The sequence below is a fragment of the Phocoena sinus genome, chromosome 7 (assembly GCF_008692025.1).
Source record: "Phocoena sinus isolate mPhoSin1 chromosome 7, mPhoSin1.pri, whole genome shotgun sequence".
Classification (NCBI taxonomy): Eukaryota; Metazoa; Chordata; class Mammalia; order Artiodactyla; family Phocoenidae; genus Phocoena; species Phocoena sinus.
This window is the reverse complement of record NC_045769.1, coordinates 15703768-15722730: the sequence shown is the minus strand read 5'-3', so window position 1 is coordinate 15722730 and position 18963 is coordinate 15703768.

The following is an 18963-nucleotide window of genomic DNA, read 5'->3' as shown; positions in this document are numbered from 1 at the left end:
TAACCACTGTGCCACCAAGGAAACCCCAAAAGTCTTATTTTTGTTTTGCCTTGTTTTCTTAAGAGAATAGAGAACTTTGAAACCTTAAAAGCAGGAAAAAAAAAAAAAGCCAGTAGGAAAAAGGGAGACTAAGGATATTGCTAAAATGGACAAAACGTAAAAACCAGGTTTAAGCAGACAATGTGATTGCAGTTGAAACTTGATTAAGCAAGTAGGTAAATATTGTGATGTAGGTATTATAGAAAACAATGATTCTTCTAAAACTCATCCACCTTTTATAAACATAAAGCTTTTCCCCTCCCTCCTTTGTTTATGACTGAGACAAATTAAATCAGTGGGTCAGAGTTTTATCATTTTGTTTTTCTTTTTAAATTGAGGTATAGTTGATGTAGTTATACAACATAGTGATTCACAATTTTTAAAGATTATATTCCATGTATAGTTATTATAAAATATTGGCAATATTTCCTATGTTGTACAATATACCCTTGTAGCTTATTTTATACATAGTAGTTTGTACCTCTTAATTCCCTACTCCTGTATTGTCCCTCCCCCCCTTACCTCACCCCACTGGTAACCATTAGTTCATTCTCTGTATCTGTGAGTCTGTTTCCTTTTTGTTACATTCACTAGTTTGTTGTATTTTTTAGATTCCACATATACCTGATATCATACAATATTTGTCTTTCTCTGTCTGACTTATTTCGCTTAGAATAATACCCTCCAAGTCCATCCATGTTGTTGCAAATGGCAAAAATTTTGTTCTCTTTTTACAGCTGAGTAGTATTCCATTGTATATATACCGCATCTTCTTTATCCATTCTTCTGTTGATGGACACTTAGGTTGCTTCCACATCTTGGCAATTATAAATAATGCTGCTATGAACATTGAGGTGTGTGTATCTTTTCAAATTAGTTCTTTTGTTTTTGTGGGGTGTTTTGGATATATATGCAGGAGTGGAACTGCTGGGTCATATGGTAGTTCTATTTTTAGTTTTTTGAGAAACCCCTCCATACTGTTTTCCACAGTGACTGTATCAATTTAATTCCTACCAACAGTGTAGGAGGGTTCTTTTTTCTCCACATCCTTGCCAACATTAGATATTTGTGGTGTTTTTGATGATAGCCATTGTGACGGGTGTGAAGTGATACATCATTGTGCTTTTAATTTGCATTTCTCTGATGATTAATGATGTTGAGCATCTTTTCATGTGCCTGTTGGCCATCTGTGTGTCTTCTTTGGAAAAATGTCTATTCAGTTATAGACATTTTTCTTTATAGACCTTTCTTTAATTGGGTTGTGTTTTTTTTTGATGTTGAGTTATAGGAGCTGCTTATATATGTTGGATATTAATCCCTCATCAGTCATATCATTTGCAAATATTTTCTCCAATTCAGTAGGTTGTTTTTCATTTTGTTGATGGTTTCCTTTGCTGTACAAAAGCTTTTACATTTAATTAGGTCCCGTTTGTTTATTTTTGCTTTTATTTTCTTTGCTTTAGAAGACAGATCTAAAAAAAAGTATTGCTGCAATTTATGTCAGAGTATTCCATCTATGTTTTCTTCTAGGAATTTTACAGTTTCCAGTCTTATATTTAGGTCTTTAATCCATTTTGAGTTTATTTTTGTATGTTGTGTTAGAGAATGTTCTACTTTTATTCTTTTACATGTAGCTGTCCAGTTTTCCCAGCACCACTTATTGAAGAGACCGTTTTTCTCCATTGTATATTCTTACCTTCTTCGTCATTGATTAATTGACCATAAGTGTGTGGGTTTATTTCTGGACTCTCTCTTTTGTTCCATTGACCTATGATCTGTTTTTGTGCCAGTACCATACTACTTTGATTATTGTAGCTTTGTAGTATAGTCTGAAGTCAGAAAGCATGATACCTCTAGCTTTGTTCTTCTTTCTTAAGATTGTTTTGGCTATTCAGGGTCCTTTGTGTTTCCATACAAATTTTAAAATAATTTGTTCTAGTTCTGTGAAAAACACCATTGGTATTTTGATAGGGATTGCACTGAATCTGTAGATTTCCTTGGGTATGGCCAAGTATGGCCATTTTCACAATATTAATTCTTCCAATCCAAAAACATGGTATATCTTCCCATTTGTTTGTGTCATCTTCAATTTCTTTCATCAATATCTTATAGTTTTCTGAGTACAGGTCTTTTACCTCCTTAGGTAGGTTTATTCCTAGGTATTTTATTCTTTTTGATGTGATGGTAAATGAGATTGTTTCCTTATTTCTTTTTTCTGATAGTTTGGTTTTAGTGTATAGAAATGCAGCTGATTTCTGTATATTAATTTTGTATCCTGCAACTGTACCAAATTCATCGATGAACTCTAGTAGTTTTTTAGTGGCATCTTTAGGGTTTTCTATGTAGAGTATCATGTTATCTGCAAACAGTGACGGTTTTATTTCTTCCTTTCCAATTTGGATTTCTTTTCTTTCTTTTCCTTGTCTGATTGCTGTGGCTAGGACTTCCAATGCTATGTTGAATAAAAGTGGTGAGAGTGGGCATCCTGATCTTAGAGGAAATGTTTTAGCTTTTCACCAGTGAGTATGATGTTAGCTGTGGGTCTGTCATACATGGGCTTTATTAGGTTGAAGTATGTTCCCTCTATGCCCACTTTCTGGAGAGTTTTTATCTTAAATGCGTGTTGAATTTTGTCAAAAGCTTTTTGAGATCATCTATTGAGAAGATCATATGGTTTTTATTCTTCAATATGTTAACATGGTGTGTCACATTGATTGATTTGTGGATATTGAAAAAATCCTTGCATCCCTGGGGATAATTCCACTTGATCATGGTGTATGATCCTTTTAATGTATCGTTGGATTTGGTTTGCTAATATTTTTTTGAGGATTTTTGCATCATATTCATTAGTGATATTGGACTATAATTTTCTTTTTTTGTGATATCTTTGTCTGGTTTTAGTATCAAGATGATGCTGGCCTCATGGAGTGAGTTTGGAAGCATTCCTTCCTCTAATGTTTTGTAATAGTTTGAGAAGGATAGATGTTAACTCTTTTGTAAATGTTTGGTAGAATTCACCTGTGAAGCCATCTGGTTCTTGACTTTTGTTTGTTGGGGTTTTTTTTGTTTTTTTTTTAACTGATTCAATTTCATTACTGGTAATTTGTCTGTTCATATTTTCTATTTCTTCCTGGTTCAGTCTTGGGAGATTGTACATTTCTGGGAATTTGTCCATTTCTTCTAGGTTGTCCATTTTATTGGCATATAGTCGTTTGTTTACCTCATTTTAAATCTACATATGCCCATCCCTCTCCCAGATCTAATAAACAGTCTCTCAAGGGTGAAGTGCTTTCTCCAATCCCACTCCAGCTTGAAAATCATTGACTTGAAGCATAAAGGCAAAAATCAGTTTTTACTTACAGACAATGACTAGTGAGATGGATAAGAGGAGGAAGTGGAGGAGGTGGGTGGGAAGGGAAAGGGGGGGCAGAGAGGGAAGTGACTAGAGAAGAAAAGGGAGGAGGAGGGGAAGGGAATAGAGAAAGAGAAAGGAGAAATTGAACACATTCATTTAATTGAAACCTAGTGTTCTCCGCTTCTGCCTTTAGTAGTTTATAGAAACCCCACTCTTGACAGATAACAAGAAATAGAGAAAGGTGGTAGCTAAGTCCGAATTGGGAAGCGGGAACTAAACCCCTACTTCATTCCCTACACCAAAATAAATTCCAGATGGATCAATATTAAAATTGAAATAAAGTATTGGAAGAAAATGTGCATGGATATTTTTTAAATAACATGGGAGTATAGGGGACCTTTTGAAGCGTATTGCAAAATCCAAATTAATTCCACAAAGAAAAAATTGCTAAAGACAACTATATCAAATTTTAAAACTCTGCATGGCAAAAGTGATGTCATCAAAGTAAAAAGATAAATGAATGACAACTGGAAAAAAATTGCCATACATATTATGGACAAAGCCATTTTTGTGACTATGCAAAGACTCCATAAGCAAATAAGAAAAAATACATGGAAAAAAATAGAAAAATGAGCAAAAGAAAATAATTAGGCAGTTCATAGCAGGTGAACTACAATAAGACAATAAACCTTTATGATTATAAAGAAGCAAATTAAAGTAACAAGGTGCCTTTTTCACTTATCAAATAGATAAATATTTTAAATAATAATAACGCTTAATATCACTGATCAGATAGGAAACGAGTTTCATATCCTCTTAGATGGCTTTGAAATTGAAGACATCTCTCTGCAGGATAATTTTGGAATGTCTTTCGAAACTAAAAACTCACAACCCTTTGACCCAGTAAGTCCACTCCCAGGAGCTTTTCCCGGAGACCTTAAGAGAAGCTCTGCACGAGGATGAATCAATACAATGCTCACTGCAGGCTTGTTTCTAAAAGTAAACACTGGAAACAACCCCAAGTGTCCAGCAGTTGTGGGCTAGTCGCATAAATTAAGGGATTTTTTTTTTTTTTCTGTGCATGAATTACTAAGGACAAAAACCTAGCCTTAAAAAACAGGTTATTACTTTTACAAAAGAGAAAGTTCAGATGCTCAGGAGAATCTGCATCTGGTGAGGCCAGAAGCTGCAGACAGGGATAGGCTGTAGGAACATGAGGATTTGGAAGACCAGTCCCTGGGAGATGGGGCCACCAGAACCAAATGAGTGATTCATGCGAAGTAGTCTTCAAAGGTATACATGAACCAACAGCAGAACTGAGTCAGTCTTGATGCTGGTTCCTCTCTTTGGGGCCAGGACTTGGCCTAGAGAGTAAGGCAAGGCTTAGCACAGTGGAGAGAGGGTAAAATGATGCAGTTAGCAGGAGCTGGGGTGGAAAATCAGTAAGACCTTCAGAGCGCCACCCAATGCTTATGCTTAGCTCTTTTAATAAAGGGTTCTGTTTTTCCAGAACTCTTTAAAAAGCATCATAGAACAGGGAAGTCCACTAGCAGTGCTCTTATACTACATCTTTAGAAAGCATAGGGGCTTGGTGGGGGCGGGGGGCTTCCCTGGTGGCGCAGTGGTTGAGAGTACGCCTGCCGATGCGGGGAACACGGGTTCGTGCCCCGGTCTGGGAAGATCCAACATGCCGCGGAGCGGCTGGGCCCGTGAGCCATGGCCGCTGAGCCTGCGCGTCCGGAGCCTATGCTCCGCAACGGGAGAGGCCGCGACAGTGAGAGGCCCGCGTACCGCAAAAAAAAAAAAGAAATCATAGGGGCTTGGAAAGCGAGAGCAAAGTCTATCTGGTTAATTACGTGGTGCAAAACTGGTTATCATGCTTAAAGTCTAGTTTGCATCAGAATAACTAATTACTGAATTAATTTCTCTAATATGAATAAACTCAAGTGTCATATTCCATATCATCAAATTATAGTTGGGAAAATAAAGTTGTTCCCGTAAAGGCATTTCACAAGAATGAAGTTGGTGAACCAAGGGCTAAATATCTGAAGAAGCTATGCATGTAACCCAAGTATTTTAAAGTAAGTGGAGCTTATTTAAATGGGTGGAACACCTGAGACTCTTATGTAAACTATATTAAAACTCAGTGTTACATTTCCCATAAAATAGAGACGGATTTTAACACCTCATTTGGAAAGGACAGCACGTCTATGAGTTCATCACACTTCTGCATTTTAAATGAGAGCTATGTCTCTCATCCAGATTTAGTTCAAGGTATTGATCTATACTTAGTTCAATAGCTCTTCGAAGTTTGCTGTGAATATATTTTCTACCAATGAAAACATTTTCTCCTTTTTAAAAGCACAGATCAATATATGCTTTCTTGGGGCCTGTTATTACTGTTTTAGGGATTCAGCTAATGTATCTCTGATGAGTACATTATGTTCAAAAACAAAAGTAGAGATTCTCGTTGTGCAAATACAGCACTTCTCACTGTAATTATTGTTTGCATGCCTGTGTCCCCCTCCCCACCAAACGCCCACACACACATAACATGCTCGCACACACACACACCGGATTTGTAAACCCTGGGCCATGCCCTAATAGGTGATCAATAAATATTTGTTGAGTTAATGATGAAATGCTCTTTCCAACCGTGGGAGACACCACGTGTTGCCTCCGACTGTCCATTCTTGCCTCTGCCCCTACCGTGAAGAAAACCTTGATGTGCTCAGGTGGTGACAGGGATCTCCACCCCAGTGAAAGGGGATGGATTGTGATTGGTCTAAACCAGTGATGGTAATCTCATTCCCCTTGGCCACTATTGCTTTAAGGCGGCCAGGTAATCTAGTTGTGACCATTGAAATGTAAGTGAATCTTCTGAGTAGGGCTTTCAGAAAATATTTTGCTTTCTCAATGCAAAAGAGCAGACTCAGCTGGCAAAACCCTTTGCTTATCCCTTTCTTCCTGACCAGAAAGTATATGATCCCTGGAGGTGCAGCACCCATCTTACGATCTTGACTCAAGATGACTAAGAGCTGACCAATGAAAATAAGCAGGGATTCAGAAAGATAGAAAGGATTTATGCCAGCATAACTGAGTAATCACAGTAGCTCTGAGAGATACATTGCTTGTACTACTCAGTACTAGTAGTTTCATATTCCACTGTTTGCAGCCAAATGTATGCCTTACTAATACTCCCCTTAAATGTATATAATTAAAGGAAATAAGTGCTTTGCTGTAAGGAAGACTATTTCCGGCTCTTCCTACTCTGTCTCTATTCCATTAGTTGCTTACTTTGCCAACTTTCCCTCTGTAATATATCTTACCCAAGTTCCCTTCTCTATTAGTTTTCTTATTACTGCGTAAAAATTACCACACACTTAGCAGTTCAAAGCAACATTAATTTTGTTATCTCACAGTTCCCATGGGTCAGGAGTCTGGGTGAGGCTGAGCTGAATTCTCTGCTTAGCGTGGAGAGCAAGATGTTCTCTGGGCTGCACTCCTTTCTGGACCTCAGAGTCCTTTCTCAAGCTCACACGGTTGTAGCAGAATTCACTTCCTTGCAGTTGTAGGACCAAGGTTCCCATTTACTTGCTGGTTATAAGCTAGAAGCTACTTTCAGCTCCCGGAGGCCACTCACATTCCTTGCCTCCTTCATCTTCAAACCAGCAGCGAAGAACTTCTCACACATCAAATCCCTCTCCTGCTTCAAATCTCTTACTTCCTCTGTCTCTCTCCTCTAGACCCTGATTTAAAGGGTTCGTGTGATTTGGTCAGGCCTACCAGGTTAATCTCCCTATCTTAAGGTAAACTGATTTGCAAATGTGATTACATCTGCAAAATCCCTTCACAGCAGCAGCCCAGCATTTGATTGAAAAATTTGGAGGTGTGTGTACACGATGGGGGTGGGCGTGACTGGGGATCCTGGGGGCAATCCAAGAATTCTGCCTACCACACCATCAATGAGTGCAGAGACTAAGCTTTACACATGTTTTTTAACAACTGATTTTCTTTTTTTTTTTAATGAATTTATTTATTTATTTTTATTTTCGGCTGTGTTGGGTCTTCGTTGCAGTGTGCAGGTTTCTCATTGCGGTGGCTTCTCTTTTTGCGGAGCACGGGCTCTGGGCACGCAGGCTTCAGTAGTTGCGGCACGCGGGCTCAGTAGTTGTGGCTTGCAGGCTCTAGAGTGCAGGCTGAGTATTTGTGGCGCACAGGCTTAGTTGCCCCGTGGCATGTGGGATCTTCCCGGACCAGGGCTTGAACCCGTGTCCCCTGTATTAGCAGACAGATTCTTAACCATTGCACCACCAGGGAAGCCAACACCCTGATTTTCTTAACACAAGGTCCTTGTGATGTTTTTGCTCTGCTGTTATAAGTTTCATTCATATTTGTGTATTTCAGTGATTTCTGATTTACGTTGAAAGTTTCAGGAGGCACAGGTATGTGTATGACCACATTTGTAGAGTATTAACCAATGATTTATTTCCAGTGGGTCTGCTTTAGCAAGTCTAGGATGAAGTCAGGAATTTGCATTTTTAAATTGTACCACTTGAGGGTTATGAGGTGGGTGGTCCACTGCAGAAAAACAAGTCCCTAGGCTGGATGTGCCTTGAAGGGAGAGGCCATTCTTTCCAGGGCTGCTGTGAGGCATTGATGACACAAAGTATATAAATCGCCTGGTATCTAGTGGGAATTTAATGAATGTTGGTCCTTTTGTTTCTCTAGTATCTAATATAATATGCATTAAATAAATATTAGTTGAATGAAAAATTAAAGCCTGTTAGTTAAGGATATATTCAACTGTAAGCCAGAAAATCTGACAAATAGTGGTTTTTAAAAGCCAGGATTGGGCTTCCCTGGTGGCGCAGTGGTTGAGAGTCCGCCTGCCGATGCAGGGGACGCGGGTTCATGTCCCCGTCTGGGAAGATCCCACATGCCGCAGAGCGGCTGGGCCCGTGAGCCATGGCCGCTGAGCCTGCGCGTCCAGAGCCTGTGCTCCGCGACGGGAGAGGCCACAACAGTAAGAGGCTCGTGTACCGCAAAAAAAAAAAAAAAAAAAAAAAGCCAGGATTATTTTATCCCCACAAATAAGCTGTTTGTAGGTAGACTGTTGCTGACATGGGTTCAGTAGCCAAATGATGTCAGAGCCCTAGACTGGTGTCTCTGTGATTCCCCGCCTTTTTTTAAAGCTTTTTTAAAAACAGCTCTATTGAAATATAATTTACATACCATAAAATTCACCTGTTTAAAGTGTACAGCTCATTAGTTAAAATATATTCACATAGTCCTACAACCATCATCATAATCTAATTTTGGAACATTTTCATCATCCCCCCCAAGGAAGCCCATTAGCAGTCATTTCCTTGTGTCTCCTCTCCTCCCTCAGTCCTAGGCAACCACTGACCTACTTTCTGTCTCTATAACTTTGCCTATTCTGGACATTGAATATAAGTGGAATCACATAATATGTGAGGTTTTTGGTCTGGCTCTTTTCACTCTGCATAAGGTTGTCAAGGTTCATCCATATTGTACATGAATCAGTTCTTCATTCCTTTTCGTTGCTAAACAATATTTCATTTATGGATATACCACATTTGGTGTATGCATGTCTGTGATTCTCTTGACCTTCCCCTCTCGGTAGCAGGTGCATAAACAAGTTCCTGGCATCACATTCTCGCAAACCTGCATTCAGTGTGCAGCCAAGAAGTAGCAGGGCCCCTCACCAACTCTCCTTTTATCAGGGAGCAAAAGCATTTCCAGGAGAACCTTGGCAGGCTTCCTTTTATATCTCATTGCTCAGGATTGAAACATATGGGTCCCACAGCTGCATGGGAAGCTGGGAAACTAAGCATCTTTGGCAGAAGGCAGGTACGGAAAGAGGGTCTCGAAGCAGCCCTTGAGTTTCTGGCCACATGGGATTTATCATTTTTTTCACTGTAAATGAATACTTTGTTATTTTTTAAAATATATATTGGTATTTGGTATAAGAGTTAGGGTTATGTTTTCCTGCATATAATGCCTCCCAATAAATTACCTTAATCTGACCCTCAGGAATTATCATTATTTGTGATGGTAGGATCGCAGTTACTTCTAACACGTATATCTTTTAAAGATATTCTGAAATATTCACAGGTGAAATTATATGATGTCTGGGACATGCTTTAAAATAATACAGGATGGAGGGAAGCAGATGGGGGTAGGATGGGACAGCACTGGCCATGGGGCAATGACATTGGGGTGGAATGATAGGCACATAGGGGATTCTCTACACTGTTCTGCTTTTGTGTGGGTTCTAAATTCACAATAATAAATATATTGAAAAGGTCAGTCTTCAGTCTGTAAAAACAGTAGCAGCAGGTCCCACGAGAGTCTTATTGATGTTGATGACTCATTTAAAGAAAGACTGTATCTTCAGAAGGGAGAATACCTGCCAGTGGTGGGAGCAGGGAGATTGGTCCATGTTCATCCAGTATTGTCCAGGGGAAGATCCTCTGATCAGAGGGCTTGAGATGCGGTCCCCAGTGCAGGTCAGTCCGCATGTGGATTCTGGGTCCTCAAAATCTCTGACTTGGGGACTTCCCTGGTGGCGCAGCGGTTGAGAATCCGCCTGCCAATGCAGGGGACACGGGTTCGAGCCCTGGTCCAAGAAGATCCCGCATGCTGCAGAGCAACTTCTGAGCCTGTGCTCTAGAGCCCGTGAGCTACAACTACTGAGCCCATGTGCTGCAACTACTGAAGCCCGTGTGCCTAGAGCCTGTGCTCCACAACAAGAGAAACCACCACAATGAGAAGCCCACGCACCACAACAAAGACCCAATGCAGCCAAAAACAAATATATCTGACTTGATGTAGCTAGCTACAAAAACTGTATGGCAAGTTCCCCATGACTTTCTTTCTCTACTCCCCAGACAGATTTCTAGAGGACAGAGTATACTAAGTATTCAATTACTTGGGCCCATAAGACTTATAATTATTTTTTCACTGTAAATGAATAATTTGCAGTTCTTTTTTATATACATTGGTATTTTGGCATAAGAGTTAGAGTTACATTTAGCTGTATTTAATAGAGAACCCAACATAAAAGTGTCTTATAAGCACAGAGTTTATGCTCACTTGCCAAAGAAATCCACACATAGACCGGGACTGTGGTACGCTGGATCCACAGGGTCCACAGAGACCTGGGCAATATTTATCTGCCCTATCATCCCCAGTGAATAACTTCTATCTTCTTTGTCACCTCTTGGTTCAAAATTGCTGTTAGAACTCCAGCTATCACCTCTGCATTCCAGGGAGCAGGAATAAAGAAAAATGTAATACTTCCCGTTGGCCAGAACTTTGACAATGATGACATTTATCTGAAAGAAAGACCAAGAAAGGCAATCTTTCAAGTAAGCTCATTGCCACACTGAACAAAATAGGGTTCGAAAAAAAAAAAATAGGGTTCGGTTACTAAAGGAGAAAAGAGAGGGAAGAGATGTTGGGTGACAACTGCTTCCTGTGAATCAGTCCCTAGAATCTAGTCAACCAATTAGGTTGAATTCTTCATTTTATTTTCAACTCAGTTTGGATTCAAGACAAAAAGGATGAGCATAATTTCTGCCAGCCTCTGTTTTTTTTTGTTTTTTTTGTTTTTTTTTTTTTTTTGCGGTACGTGGGCCTCTCACTGTTGTGGCCTCTCCCGTTGCGGAGCACAGGCTCCGGACGCGCAGGCTCAGTGGCCATGGCTCACCGGCCCAGCCGCTCCGCGGCATGTGGGATCTTTCCGGACCGGGGCACGAACCCGTGTCCCCTGCATCGGCAGGCGGACTCTCAACCACTGCGCCGTCAGGGAAGCCCCAGCCTCTATTTTTTTATCTTACTGTTATTCTATTTCCATAGCATCCTGAGTTTTATTAACCCCATTTTATAGGTGAGAAGGCTAAGTGTCAGAATACTGAAATGGATTCCTGCCTTAGGCAATACAGCTACTAAGATGTGTTGACTTAAAATCTAGTGTCCCTCCTCCTGAATTGTAGAAGCAATAAGGTGAATCTGGTCTTACCATATTAAAACAAATGGTCCCTGTGACAAGGAGCTATTTTGAGGATAGAAGTTGGTGATATATGTATAATATCTTCTGCTTTCCTTGATTATCAGAGTAATTATCTCACATTTCCGTGAATTGTTTTCTTCCACTGCCACACTGATAATTTTGTGTACATTCTTCAAATGGGGGAACATTTGGTCTGACAGCCAAGATAAAGTGGTGTATTACTATGACTGTGGCCCAGGGAACCTTGTCACAGATATTTTGCAAGATGCTCTTAGCTTCATGTGTTTGGTGCTGTGTCAGCCAGTTTGTTATCTAAGAACTAAACACTGATGTGTATTTTTAGCAACGTGATTATGCTTCTTCCTTAAGCTGCAGAAGCTGATCTCTTTGCCGGTTACAGGATCCATTAGTTGACCAGCTGCCATATGAGCTCTGTTCCTATCATCAAACATGTTTTTCTCCCTTATGATCATTTTTAATTCATTTATTTATTTTTGCCGTGTTGGGTCTTCGTTTCTGTGCGAGGGCTTTCTCTAGTTGTGGCGAGCGGGGGCCGCTCTTCATTGCGGTGCGCGGGCCTCTCACTATCGCGGCCTCTCTTGTTGCAGAGCACAGGCTCCAGATGCGCAGGCTCAGTAGTTGTGGCTCACGGGCCTAGTTGCTCTGCGGTATGTAGGATCCTCCCGGACCAGGGCTCGAACCCGTGTCCCCTGCATTGACAGGCAGATTCTCAACCACTGCGCCACCAGGGAAGCCGCCTTATAATCATTTTTAGAGGTGCCATCCTCTCCTGAAGCAGCACAAGTTTTACCAAACAATATACCTGAGGTAGATAATTTACTTATATAATCTTTGTGAGTCTAATTAAAGTTGAAGCTTTTTAAAATGAAGCTAATTGAAATGAAGCTTTTCCCTTTGTATTTTAAAATGAACATAGATCAAAATCATCTGAGGAAAAAAATGGGTCCTAATCCATTTTAATGGTATCATATGAACCAAGCGCATAATTATTTGTATTAAAATAATAATACCCCTTTATGTGACCCACATACAATGGAATTCTTCTTTTTAAAAATATTTAATTGGAGACTTCCCTGGTGGTGCAGTGGTTAAGAATCCGCCTGTCAATGCAGGAGACACGTGTTCGAGCCCTGGTCCAGGAAGACCCCACATGTCGCGGAGCAACTAAGCCCATGCAACACAACTACTGAGCCTGCGCTCTAGAGCCCGCGAGCCACAACTACTGAGCCCGTGTGCCACAACTACCGAAGCCTGCACGCCTAGAGCCTGTGCTCCGCAACAAGAGAAGCCACTGCAATGGGAAGCCCACGCGCCACAACGAGGAGTAGCCCCCACTCGACGCTACTAGAGAAAGTCTGCGCGCAGCAACAGAGACCCAACGCAGCCAAAAATAAAAGTAATTAATTAAAAAAAAATTTAATCGGTACATTGGAAACCTACCCTAGCCCATAAAATGATAAAACAAGAACTTATTTTTATGATTTTTAACCTAATACGTATAGTTTAGTAACTGTGCTAGACTGAATAACTATATCTTTTTGTGTAAATTAATACTTAACACAATTTTATTAATCTAACTTCATAATTGAATTTACTAATTAGAAAAATATTTGGACAATTGACTAGAATAAAGTAATTTGTTATTTCAGTTTCATCCACATACGGCCTGTTGATGGCGCCCTTTGCAGATCCTGGTCTGGCCATATTGTTATCATATCCGCCCTCAATCTCTGACATAATTCTTCCCTTTCACATCCCTCCCAGACTTCAACCCACACTGTTCTATGTTTCTGCTTTTCTTTGTGCTATGTTTTTTGTCTTCTGTCTGTTATAACCTTCCATGGTCTCTTGTTTGTCACAGTCTTTCCCACTACAGATAGGTCTTTTCAAACCCTACCTCCTCTCTAGTGCTTTCTTTGATCCTCCAGTTGTCATTAATTTCTACCTCCCTTATTTCCCCATTGCTTCATCCTAGATCCCAGCTTGGCTATTACAGTCATTACCATATCTGCCTATATCCTCCCACACACTGTTTATTCATGGAGGACAAGGCCTACGTTGATTTCTCTTCTCCATTTTCTATCCTTAAAGCATTAAAACAGCTCTTCATTTACTGGGTGCTGAACAATTCAGCATTGAACCACACCCTGTTTAGTTGTTGTTTTTGTTTTCTTTATCTACTCTGACCAACAAGGATTCAGAATCCCTTCATGTGGTTTTTGTAGATCTCGGAGTTACAATGGCTTTTGAAGAATGCTGGGAGAATGTGCTAACGACCCAGGAGCAGGGTCACCAAATGTGCAGAGAGCCCCACATCCTGGAGGGAGTTGGAAACAAGCTGGGGAGGAGGGCAGACCATCCAACCGGACATCCCTTCAGAATGGACTAGTTCGATGCTGCCTTCCTCTGTGCTGCTCTGGGCTACAAGTTATTTACCAGTCCAACACGTAATGTTGGCCTTCCTAATAACTTCACAGGGGACTGCTGGGTAAGGAGATGAAGTGGGACTTCTCCCCAACAGCAGGTGAGTGGAAGAAAAGCTGCTGTATGTCCTAAGATACATGATTGCTCTTCGGTGGTCAAGCCACTAGTGAGTTGATCGTGCTAGTGAATAATGGGTTAAAGCTATAGTTTATAGCAAGTGATTTAACCTTTCCAAATCTCAGTTTTCTCATCTGTCCAATAGGGTAATAGTAACTTTTCCCAAACTTTTTGGTTGCTGTGATGATTAAAGATAATGCTTGTAAAGTGCCAACTTACATCTCCTCCCCTGGTTCTTAGGCCTTTGGACTCAGACTGAAACGACACCACTGGCTGTCCTGAGTCTCCAGCTTGCCAACTCACCCCACAGATCTGGGGATTTCCAGCCTCCATAATCATATGAGCCAATTCCTTATAATAAATCTTGTGATATAAATAGATATAGATACATAAATCATATAGATATATTTATATATCTATATATTTTAAATTTACATATAATATAAATATATAGATATATTTTTAAGTGGCCAGGTATAGATATATAAATAATATAAATGACCAAATGGCCTTGGACAACACTGGAATACATATATCTACCTCTCTGTATATAGACATATAGATATATAGATAGAGATGGATAATGATAGACAGATAGATAGATAATCTCCTGTTGGTTCTGTTTGCTTGGAGAACTAATACACTACTCAGTATTATCTGAAGTAGAAAGAAAGAGAAATTAGAAGCTCATTAGCCATTGAAAAACAGAATGGGGGACATAGGGAATTTGCCAGTGGCATTTAGGTAATCAGGAAATAAAGGAATCACAGGATCCTGCGGTGAGTCACAGGAAGTGGGCGATTCACAGCAAGACCCCCAGAGGCTGCCAGGCCTCATGTCTGTGGTCTGGCAGCCTCCACAATAGACTGTCCGGACTGCGGAGCAAAAGTGCTTCTGCTTGCCTCTCACTTTCAAATATCACACCAGCCTCTCTCATATGAGGAATCCAAACTGGAACTCTACCAGCAAGAGTGAGTTTGGGAAATGTAAGTTTTAGGCCTCCAGCTGGAGATAAAGAGAGAACTTAGAAGTATTAAAAAAAAAAAAAATCAAACAAAGAAATGAATTTATAAGGTAAAATTTTGTTGACTTGAATAACAACCCCTAAAATTGTCCTCCTTCCTTTCACACAGCAAAGGCCCACAGTTTTTTTTTTTTTATAAATTTATTTATTTATGGCTGTGTTGGGTCTTCATTGCTGAGCGTGGGCTTTTTCTAGTTGTGGCGAGTGGAGGCTTCTCATTGTCGTGGCTTCTCTTGTTGCAGAGCATGGGCTCTAGGCATGCAGGCTTCAGTAGTTGTGGCACGTGGGCTCAGTAGTTGTGGCTTGCGGGCTCTAGAGCTCAGGCTCAGTAGTTGTGGCGCACAGGCTTACTTGCTCCGCGGCATGTGGGATCTTCCCGGGCCAGGGATCAAACCCGTGTCCCTTGCATTGGCAGGCAGATTCTTAACCACTGCACCACCAGGGAAGCCCAGGCCCACAGTTTTAGCTGTGCCGGCACTAGCAGGTGGTGTGGGGCTCCTACCTGTTGATGCTCTGAAGTGGCCGTGACTCCAGGAACCCAGCACTCTGATTCAGTGGCCAAGCCACTTTCTTCTGGAAGTCCACGAGATGTAGGTGATGTTTATTCTTCATAGGTCAGTGACATTGGAACAGATTCAGCTCTGCTATTCCCTGATACTGACCACCAAGGTGAAAGGTTAACTAAGTATAGAAAAAAGAAGCTGAAATTTTAGGCCGGGCTAGAAGATTTTGCATTCACTGACAAAAGGAACAAGCTCCTGGCTCTTATGAATTAAAAGCTCACTTGCATGGAAGCAAACTGTGAAACAACCAGAACTCTCTAGCCTTCTTTCTAGTGTTCAGCAAATCCACAGATACCAGTTACCTCACTTATACAAATGGTATTTACCATGGTCAGTAAAATCAGTTCATGACTAGAATGTGGATTTATAAGGCTTCACAAGTATTTATTAACCAAGTAATACAGTGGTATTTTAATGGGGCATGACATCAATAATAAAAAACATTGTAAAGGCCGTAACAGTTAAGACTCTAGAACTTAGAGTTAATATAGGCAGTTCAGAAATCAAAGCATGTTTGATTATCTTGTTTTCTTCCTGTTATCACTTCAGCTGATCATCAAGAAAGCTGCTTCCCACTGCACACTGACCACAAATGTTAGCATTAAGCAGAGTCTTAATTCTGCTTAATTTCAACAAAGATTTTTATCTCACTTCACAGAGTGGATTAGGCAAATGACGTAGGTTAAGCTATGTCAATGATGCAGATACAAAACTAAACAAATAAATAGATGAGGGGTCTGGAGAGAATTCTGTTACAGTTAAACTAAGGAAGAAACAAGCATCACATTAACTTCATGAAATGATCCTTCAAGAAAAATAGGGTATGGAATGATATCCCAGTTTTACAGATGGTTAAACTTGGGCTCAGAGAAGAAATGAGAGTTGCCCAAGGACTAAGAGACCTGGATTTGAACCTGGGTGTTCCAGACTCTGCAGTCCACACTACCAGATCATTCTGCCTCCAAAATTATTGGTAACAGAAAAGGGTATTACCAGCAACAAAGGAGGTAATTAACAATGAGAAAGCACCGTGAACAAAATTATAAATTAACACTTCGTTCATTATTCTTCTGGGGAGGTAAGTATTTGTTATTTAAGCCAGAAAACATATCCCTATTAAAATTGCCAATGCATAAACATACCCTTGAGAGAAGTGCTGCAAGTGTCAGGATGGTTGAAATTTAAACATATTCAAAAAAAAATTGAAATACAGGATCATTTATGGACAGTCACTAACTATGCTAAGGAAGGCAAGAAGATTCAGGGACCAAACTTGTGACTAGATTTACTGATACAGATGCCTATCCTGTCTCCTCCACTGCATTCTAGGTTTCTTAAGCTGCAGTACTGTGTTTTCTTGTTGTATCTAACATTGGGAGATGGGATTCCAATGGACAGCATTGCTAACAAACTGCACTGGCCTTCCTTGTATTAAATGCAGTGGAGGTAATCCCACCCACTTCAGTGACCAAGCTGGCAACCACATGAGCAATGGAGGAAGGATGTGAAATAATACGGAGTGGGGAGAACTGCGGAAAACCCTAGAATGGTGCTCCATCTAGAGAGAGCCCAGATATTCAGCTCAGGCAAGTGTGGCTCAATGAATCTTGACCCACTGATATCAGAGCGCCAGTTTTTAAAGAGAAGTTAGAAATCTACATTTTACATGAAATTATCTGATGTTTAAAGGTTGGCAGTTAATTCCATTTTTAAGACCATAGTGTGGACCAGACTCTGAAGCCTCTGCTCTAGATGTCAGTTCCTATGTACTTATAGCTCTGACTTAATGTCTGTAGACTGTGCTCAGGGGGCCCCTCTACTGAAGGGGTGCTGATGGCTCAGCTGAAGCCGTAGGGTAGCACTGATTCTGAGAATCTATACTGGCAGGCCTGAGGGGCAGGGCTTTCATATAGAGCAGGGGTCCCCAACCCCCAGGCCGAGGTCCGGTACTGGTCCCTGACCTATTAGGAACCGGGCCGCAGAGCAGGAGGTAAGCGCGGGAGAGCGAGTAAAGCTTCCTCTGCTGCTGCCCGTCGCTCCCTATCGCTCGCATTACCTCCTGAACCATCCCCACCATCGGTCGCATTACCGCCTGAAGCATCCCTCCCCCCCATCCCTCCCCACCCACCCCACCCACCCCACCCCCTGGCGTGGAAAAAGTGTCTTCCACGAAACAGGTCCCTGGTGCCAAAAAGGTTGGGGACTGCTGATATAGCGTGAGTTTTGGAGTCCTACATGCTCGGGCCAGTTACAGACTGGGCATCTGCCCATTGTAGACACCAGTCAGAGCTACAGGTGCTTCAGCTGAAATGACCTTTATTAACCTGTCCTCAATAATGAAGAACATGGAGCCCCCATGGGGTTCCAGGGCACTTGCCCAGCGTCCTCCCCACTGTACCCCTCGCTGCCCGCTGGCCTCTCACCACAAGATGACTTATTAAGTCACCGAATCAGAAACTCAGAAGTCCCTAGACCACATGCTGAAAATATTTTTTTATTGTCTATCAGGTGAGTTTGACAGGGGTATTGTTAACTTTGTGAGAAAGACATGCTAGTAATATCTGGCGGCTCATAGCCAACTTTCGATAATTATAGTCTCTTGGTATAATTACTCACAGTAATCTCTTTTATATAAGCATCTCAAAAACCTGCTTCTCTCACTAACCAAGCCTGGCCAGTTAGAAGAGTTTTTAAAAGAACAACAAATCTTTTTAAATTATAAAAGGAATACACATCTGTGAAAAATTCAGACAAATCCCAGCACATAGAGTAAAAACTGAAAGTCCCCCTTGTCTCCTATCCCATGCCAGGAGGTAGCTACTGTTAGTTAATGAGTGATTTTACGCCAGACCTTTTTCAAATCTTTTGCACGTATGCACATATATGTACCTGCACACACACACAAACGTGTATTTTAACATCTTAAACATAAATAGCAACATATTATACCTAGTGTTCCACATTATTCTGGGACTTGCTTTGTTTATTATACAATGCATATTGGAGATGAACGTCTGTGAAGTTTTCCAAACCACCTGTAGCTCGTAGATGATTCATGAATTTGAATATACCCGGGAAATATAACCAGAAATGCTTCACTTAGATTTGGAAGCTTATTCCGAAGTAAATGAGGTTTTAAATTTTTGATAACTAAGTGGTACAGTTCTACCCAGATCTGTGTAATAAACCTAGTCTTGGAAAGTGTTATGTTAACTGAAACTGTAAATTCAATCATATTATAAAAGTGTCCGGGGGACTTCCCTGGTGGCGCAGTGGTTGAGAGTCTGCCTGCCGATGCAGGGGACACGGGTTCGTGCCCCGGTCCGTGAAGATCCCACATGCTGCGGAGTGGCTGGGGCCCCTGAGCCATGGCCGCTGGGCC